Source organism: Impatiens glandulifera, chromosome 1, assembly GCF_907164915.1.
Source record: "Impatiens glandulifera chromosome 1, dImpGla2.1, whole genome shotgun sequence".
NCBI lineage: Eukaryota > Viridiplantae > Streptophyta > Magnoliopsida > Ericales > Balsaminaceae > Impatiens > Impatiens glandulifera.
This window is the reverse complement of record NC_061862.1, coordinates 52,277,740-52,286,582: the sequence shown is the minus strand read 5'-3', so window position 1 is coordinate 52,286,582 and position 8,843 is coordinate 52,277,740.

The following is an 8,843-nucleotide window of genomic DNA, read 5'->3' as shown; positions in this document are numbered from 1 at the left end:
TAATTACGGAGTCTATTAGACTGCATGTCTAACTCCACGAGTTAGACTGCACGTCTAATTCCTCTAGTTAGACTACACGTCTAACACCGCTTAGTTAGACTACACGTCTAACTTTGCTAATTAGACTGCACGTCTAACTCCGTGCATCTAATGCCAAATCGGTCTAATGAGCCTCATTAGAACCAAGTCTAATCAGATTGTTCTTTAATACACCTGTATCAAAAACAATTAGATGCTTAAGTTATTTCATTATCAAAATCCCAATGGTCAAACTATTTCAACACTTAGTCAAAATAATTTGACCCAACAGACTATACCATTGGAGATACTCACATTGTAGGTCTTATATTTGCATCTTTTATTATTATTTCTCATTACAAATAACTCCAAACGAGATCAATTCAATAATCTGAATCGGATAGAGAAATCAAGTTGTTCATGAAGTTATTTAAGGATTTGTATTCTTGTTTATTAACTTTATTAATCCCCATGAACAATTGACAAGTATCAATAATAAAAAAACCTTGAAACTTTTCAAATGTTTAGACTAATAATTCTTACTTTCCCAGTCATGGTTGAGGATGTCAATGTATACTTATATGACTTGGATGATTCTCATAAGGCCGAGATAGAAATTATGATTGCTGAACCTAAAATGTGACTTTTGCTTACCTTTTTTAAGAATTTGAATGTTTAATTAACTTTCTTAAGAATATAGATTGTGCTTGGTTTTTAAAAAACGTTGATGTTTATATTTGATTGGCATAGAATAGGTGTGGTAATAGGCTAGGAAAGGAAATTGTTGTCATGGTGATGGAATTTGCAGTTGAGAATATGGGGATACATGTCTTTACCATTAAAATTTGGGATTCAAATTAAGCTTCTCTTCATATGTTTCAAAAATTGGTATGAAATAGTTTCAAATTGTATGTCATTTCATTTAATTAGGTTAAGTTATATGACTGATTGGGTTTCTTTGAATATAGGGATTCAAAAAAGTTTCCCACGGTCATGTCTTCAAAGAGGTAAGCTCCTCTTTCTTTCTTTCTTTTTTATCTATTTGAGGACTAATATTACTTGAATCTAGTATTCCTATATAAATATGAATTGAATGGTGAGATAGTGTGCATCATATTTCTTAGAGGTTATATACCAATATTAAATTTAATATGTTGTACTGTCATAGCTTCACTAACTAAAAGTAAATATTAGGTTTATTTTGTTGGTAGTATATACTTTGTTAAATTTTACACATTCTTTTTTAAAACTTTTTTCTACATTAATTCCAAAAAAATTATTATTATGTTTTTTCATGACTTCAAATTTTCTAGTTCAATGATTAGCATATAAATTGTACATATACTATTAAATTATGTTGTTTGTAATACATCTTTTGATTTATTTCAAACTAAAATCAAAGTATTATATCTACAATAGATTTGGTAATTTTACTTTCTAACAGAATGTGATAACATTCAGCAATGACGCTTTCAACTGAATGTGTCTAACATTCAACAAGGAAAGTAGGTTAGACCATGTCTCAAAATATACAATATCATCAAAGAAAGTAAGTTAGATCATGTCTCAAACTATTGTTAGTCTATTATTCATAATTACATGCATATTTCCTACTTTTGAACTAATAATTTTGAATGATGTCTTGGAAGACTAAGAGCTGATGTATTCATGAATGTTAAAATAGAGGTTGAAGCCTCAAGCTCACTTCAATCGTTCATGGCTTAGTATAGGAGGAAGATGAGAATTTTAGATTGTAAGGTTTGTATAAATAATAGAACTTATCTATTAATCTTTCTGTAACTTGTGTAGACAACAAGATCTTTTTGGTTTTACAAATATATAATAGAAAGATATCAATTCTTGTTTCAGTATTTGTTTAAATATGTTTTTGAGGAATTTCTGCTGCTATCAAATCACAATACGTCGACAAAAAGATTGTTGGATGTTTTGGTGGTGAAGATGGTGAGTTTAGTTGTTTTGTTATCCAAATTAGACTGTAGGAAAAATAAACTTGGTTTAGTAATGATAGCATTTTTGCTGTAAACAAAGACGAGCATGAATGTTGTTTGGTTTTGGCTAGAAAAAGAAAAGGTACACAAATGTCCTGTCTTCTCACAATATTTTGAGGTGAGTCTTTTATTATTCTCTAAATCATTATTTATTGTAGAAAGTAATGACCATGGTGATGAATATGATGGGGTTATCTTTTCCCAAATCTTAGGCATTGTTTCACTATTCTAATATTAAAATTAATCTATAGTTTCATCATTTCTATAAATAAATGCTAAATGAATTCATGTTCAATGCAATTGTTAATCATGTATTGGTTGAATGCATCATACATAATATGGCAAAACTGTAGGATGATTAACAAAATTTAATTCTTCACAGATAATACATCAACATATTTTGAAATGTAAGTTTCTACTTCATATTGTGGGTATTTATCTCTATGATTCATTCTTCCAAAAACAAATTTATTTTATTTTAAATGTATGAACTCTCTTTTATATGATTTGAGGCATTTTTTGGATGAAATTGTGAACATTTTAGGTGCAAATTAGAAAGAACAACTAACATTTGGGTTATAGTTGTGGATTGAATTAATTTTTGTTTTGTAGATTTTATAACTTGTGAGTTTACTAAATTTGATTAGACAAACTCAATGTTAATAACCTAATTAATCATTAAAGGTTTTATATTTTTGTTTTATTTAAATAGCCAAGTGAATGTTATATTTTTGATGTTATTATATTGATTAACTTTCCAGGCCTTATTCTTAACGTGACAATAAATTGGAATGTAGTTATTATGATTAGAAATGATCTTAATGAGCCATTTCTTTTAACATGGTATCATTATAACAAACAATACTAAAACTAAACAAACTTTAATATAATTCCAGGAATGGGATACAACAAAGGAAGAACTCATGGCATGATGGAGAATTATGAACAAATTGTCCTATATCGTCTAGTTGGATTTGGACTTATTAGTTCCAGGTTAAAGTTCAGATTGAGATTTTCTTTTACTTTCCTTTCATAAGCTTTCATAAAAAGGGGGGGGGGGGGGGGGGATGCAAGAATCACATTAAATAGCAGGGATGTCATTCTCGTTCCCTTTGGATCCCCTAATGGCACTATAACAATCTTTATTAGTGATTGGTACAAAAAAGTCGTGAGGTTTTTTTGAATCTATATCTGTTTGTCCAGTTTTAAACTTTATTTTTTTAGTAAAAGTTAGTAAGTCAGTCTTATTTATTTGAAACTACAATAGCTTAGGAAGTATATTGACAAGATTAGCAATCTTGGATCTCCTTATCACATTCTTTTTAACGAATTAGGTTCTTATCGCTATGATCAATCACTTGTCCCTAAATGTAATGTTTATGAGAGAATATTTATTAAACTAGGAATGAACTACCGTTTAATAGTTCATAAACATCTCCACTAGCTTGAATTTCATAATCTAAAATTATAACTTGTTACTTGTAGAAACAGATTTATAAGCTCGATTTCTCAAACAGATTCATGGAAAGAACTCCGAAAGTTTATACATCTGTCATAAATGGAACTTACAAGGCTTTCATGGAAATTATATTTAAGAATAATGATACAAAAAATATCCAGACCTATCACATGGAGGGTTATGCATTCTTTGTTATTGGTTGAGTGTTTTTAAAGAATTTTGAAAGTTCTAATGTGTTTGAACTCTTTTGTGCATAATGGATTATGGGTTATGGACGGAGAATAGTAGAGGAACTTACAATAAATGTGATGTAGTTGCCCGTTGCACGACTCAGGTAAAATACCATTTTAGTCAGATTTGAAAACTAAGTTAATTTTTGGAAAATTTTAATTTGTATAAAATGATAAGTGTACCTAGGAGTATAGACAACCATTTTAGTTTATCTTAATAACCTTGGAATGTGAAATATTCGTTCGGAGAGCCTTGATTCGTGGTATTTGGGGGCAAGAAGCTTATATGAGCATTGTTAACCCTAAGAAAGATTAGAGGGAGGTTTTAATGGTTTTACTAAAATCAAAATAATGATTTATTTCCCGTTGTTCATGTAGAGACTCGAGATAGATGTTTCCTAAGGTGATTATTTTGAATATGCCATTTTATTGTTGTCATGCAGAATTTGAGAAACTGAATTTTTATGTTGTATCAATACTAATTGACGGAGACATTATTTTGGCTGACTCTCTTACGGTTCTTTTGGTTCGTAATTATTTTTTTTTCATTCATTATTTTAGATAAAGATCATTTAATTGAACTGAATTCTGATCTCAGAATAATTTTGGCAGTATTTGGAAGAGAAGTATCTAAGAAATTGGTATTCAAAACCTTCTTTTGTCTTTCGTCTTCTAGATTGAACAATGAATGACATCTAATCATGTTTGATCTTATTATTTATTTATTTTTTTGGCAGGAATTACATTGATGACTATATGGATTACAATAGTAAAAGGAGTTTTTTAAAAAACAAATTGAATGGACTTGTTAAAGAGTTCAAATTTAAATTTGATGTATTTTATACTCACTTTATAAGATTTGTTATTTGAGTAATATAAATATTTAATTTTAATATTAGAAAATTGTATTCAGTTTTAACATTCTTTTTAATTAATAATAGGTACATTAGTCAACAATTTTAAATTTATGTATTCAGCCTTTTAGCAACAGTGTTTTTTCCCGTAGCCACCTTTTAGCGACAGTAATTTATTCCTGCAGCCATTCTTTTAGCGACAGTACTTCTTCCTGTAGCCAATTTCTAGCTACGGAATCAATAGCGTCAGTTGGCGACGGGTTCATTTACTGTGGCTATTGACCTTTAGCGACAGGTAAATGTGCAACAGCGACAATATTTACGTCCTTGTTGAGCTCTTTTATACCAGTGAATTCTGCTTTCTGTATTTTTATTTTGAATAAGGTCCATGAAATTAAAAAAAGAATGAAAGTTGCTGAAATACAACGAAACAAAAAATAATATTAGAAAAAATTAAAATTCTTAAAAGACCGTTAAGGAGAAAAAATAATAAAAATATTGGTCATGGACACTAAAATATTAATGTGCACAAATTTTTTTATTAAGGTAGATAAACTCTCTCTAGCATATGCAAATTGATAAGAGATTGCCTTATAGGATGTTCTGGTTGTTAAGAGCTTTTTGTCTTCAAATTTGTTTTATGATAGGGGAAAGGGATTTAAACTTTGGATTTTATTGATGTTTTGGGAAATTAGGAAATAATTTATCTCATGCACCATTAGAACATAAAATTTAACTAATTTCATGTAACTATAACCATATTAAATCACTCTTAAGAGATTCTATTATATAGAAGGTGCTAAAAATCATTCCCTTGTACTTTATAATTAATATATATATAAAGTAAAATATGAGTAAAACTAATGTAGAACATTTGTACTATCAATAATAATTTTTAAAATTATCAATTTTAAATTATTTTATTTTAAATCAGAATTGAATCCTCCATTCATTTATTTATGTTTGTCTCTAATCGAGAAAAAAGTAACAGCAAAATAAGATAGTTCATAAATACCCTATTATGTGTCTTATTATATAGTATATATATGTAATAGAGGATGGGGACCTTCTCTTAGAGGAAGAGGTCAAGGTAGGACACCAAAGATTATATCTCAAGATGGGAAACAAAAGTTCATAGCAATGGCTCTCTCACAAGATCCCGAGAGTCAAAAAGATTGGTCCACTTATGCCAAAATATTTGGCGATGATGAAACATAATCCAGTAATATTGAATTTACAAGAAACGAATACAGAGAAATTAAATTTCTCTTAGAAGAAAAAGACCTCAGATGGAAAAATGATCCATGGACAATAATGTAGAGGTATTTGGACAATTCGTCCTCACCATCAAGGACTTATAAGTCCCGAATATTTTACGAACAAATACCTGTTCAAAGCGGATGGTGTGAAATATCACACTTATCTGGTGCTAATAAAGAAATTTATAATTTCAACAAAATAATCGTAAGAAAGATGATATCCTTAAAAAATTGGGGAATATCCCCAATGAAAGAAAGAGAACTATCGTTTAATAAAACAGCGACAATTAAATTCAATTATTGGGATTATTGGGATTATTGTGATGCCTTCACTCAGGAACTCAATTATGAGAATTGTAGATATAAACATTCATGGTTCATCAATGTATGTGTGAATTATATTAAAATCTTCTTTGATAAATGGAGCGATATCTCCCCACAACTTGTGAAGAAACAAGAAACAAACTTATACATTGAAGAAATAACTTCAAGCTTCTTCTTCACAAAATTTTCAATTCCTTGGATTTGGAAATGGGTACCTGAATTTGGTTATAGCAAAAAAGGAATTCCTTGTTTATTTAGAACATCTCATTACAAATTTTGGGATAAAATGACGAGGAGACTCGGATACGAATGAAAGATTCGGGAAGGAAACACTAGATCTCCTAAATCAACAAATAAGCTTATATGAGGAAAGAAGATAATTAGCTGAGGCCCCGTCTCCGTTTGATTATATCTACAAGAAATTCAAGATGAGGTCAGAAAACTTGACAAAATAATATATGATACATAGATGCATATATTGAAGAAATGAAGAAAGACTTTATGTCTAAATTTGAATATGATAATAAATCCAATAAGTCCGACTCAACCATGGCATCTGATTATTTACAAGATGCTCAATATCCAAGTGATGTTGGAATAGAAGACATATTCGAGTAAATCAAAGACAAATTGGTTGAAAAAATATTCAAGAAGGAAGTTGGATCATCCTCCTCTAGCCAAATAAAAAATTTCTAAATAGATAAAAGGCAAGATCCGCAATAAGCAGAAGACAAGATCCAAAATGTGCGGAAAAGCTTTATCACGGTGAAGAATTTAATAAAGAAGTGAGAGAGTATTCAAGAATAAGAAGAATCGTTTATTCATTGTATTCAATATTAAATCTGTATAGGCTCTTATATAGGTTAGAAAGGGAAAGATAATCCTAATTATAAGGAATATAATAATTATCTCCTAATTATAAGAAATATATTAACTATATCCTAACTATAAGGAATATAATAACTATATCCTATTTATTTTAATTATTGATGTAGATATTATTTAATATCTTTAATATCCTCCCGCAAGCGAAACGGGGTGACACACTGTGAGCTTGTCACGAAGGGAAGCAAACACTGATGACGACAAACCCTTAATAAGAATATCTGCAATTTGATCTTCAGTTGCGACGTACTGTATGATAAGAGATTTCTCAACTACTCGTTCCCGAACAAAATGAAAGTCAATTTCAATATGTTTTATACGAGCATGAAAGACTAGGTTGGCAGCAAGAAATGTTGCACCAATGTTATCGCACCATAAGATAAGTGGAGTAGAAAGAGGAATCTGAAGTTCACTAAGAAGTAATTGAAGCCAACCAAATTCAGCAGTAGCATGAGCAAGTGCTCTATATTCTAATTCAATGCTTGATCTTGCAACAACGTGTTGTTTTTTGGAATTCCATGATACGAGGTTGTTGTCTAAGAACACACAATGACCGGTAGTGGAATGACGATCGTCTGGACTTCCAGCCCAATTAGTATTAGAGTACGCAGTTAGTGTAAAGTTTGTGATTGAACATATTTGTAGACCATGACGAGAAGTGTGATGAAGATAGCGTAAGATACGTTTGACACCTGCCCAATGTGTGGTAGTTGGTGTTTGCATAAATTGACAAGCTCGATTGACAACAAAAGCTAGTTTTGGACGTGTGAGTGTAAGAAATTGGAGAGCACGAATAATACTACGATAAATAGTGGGATCACTTAGAGGGTCACCATCATGGCGAGATAAAGAAGACTCCGAAGCTACTGGAGTGTGTAAGGGTTTGGATTGATGAATGTCAGCACGTGTGAGTATTTCTTCTATATATTTGTTTTGAGAAAGAAAGAGACCACTTGATGTACGAGTGGCTTCCAAGCCGAGAAAATAGTGTAGTGGACCCAAGTCTTTGACCGGAAAGGTATCCTTGAGGCGTGTGATTGTTCAGATATAAAAGATGAAGAATTGCTAGTAAAAATAATATCATCAACATAGACCAAAATATAGGCAGTGACGTTTTCCAAGTGATATAAGAATAGAGAAGTATTAGACTTAGATTTCGAAACACCTAGAGAGTGGAGTGATGTTTGTAGTGTCGAATGTCATGCACGTGAGGATTGTTTAAGACCATAAATTGCTTTATGAAGATGACATACATGATCTGGAAATTCAGAATGCACGAACTCAAGAGGTTGTTCCATGTATACTTCCTATTTAAGATGTCCTTGAAGGAAAGCATTGCTAACATCGAGTTGATGTATAGACTATTTATAAGTAATAGCTAGTGATAGAATGATGCAGATTGTAGTTGGTTTGACTACTAAACTAAAAGTATCACTATAATTATTGTCGGATTGTGGATGAAAATATTTAGCAATAAGGAGAGCTTTATATCTTTCAATTGAACCGCCTGCTTTTCGTTTGATCTTAAACACCCATTTGCATCCAACAATATTGTGTTAAGAGGATCTCGGGACAAGTGACCATGTATGATTATGTATAAGAGCATTAAATTACGAAGACATAGCCTGACGCCAATTATAATCTTTATGGGCTGAGGAAAAACATGTTGGTTCAATAGGGGAAGCAATAATAGAGTTGGTCACGGGTGCCTTAGATCGAGCTCGAGAACGTGTTAACATAGGGTGTGTTAAGCATGTCAGAGCACTTTGTAGAGAATTCGATACAATGTCTATCCCTGTCAATAG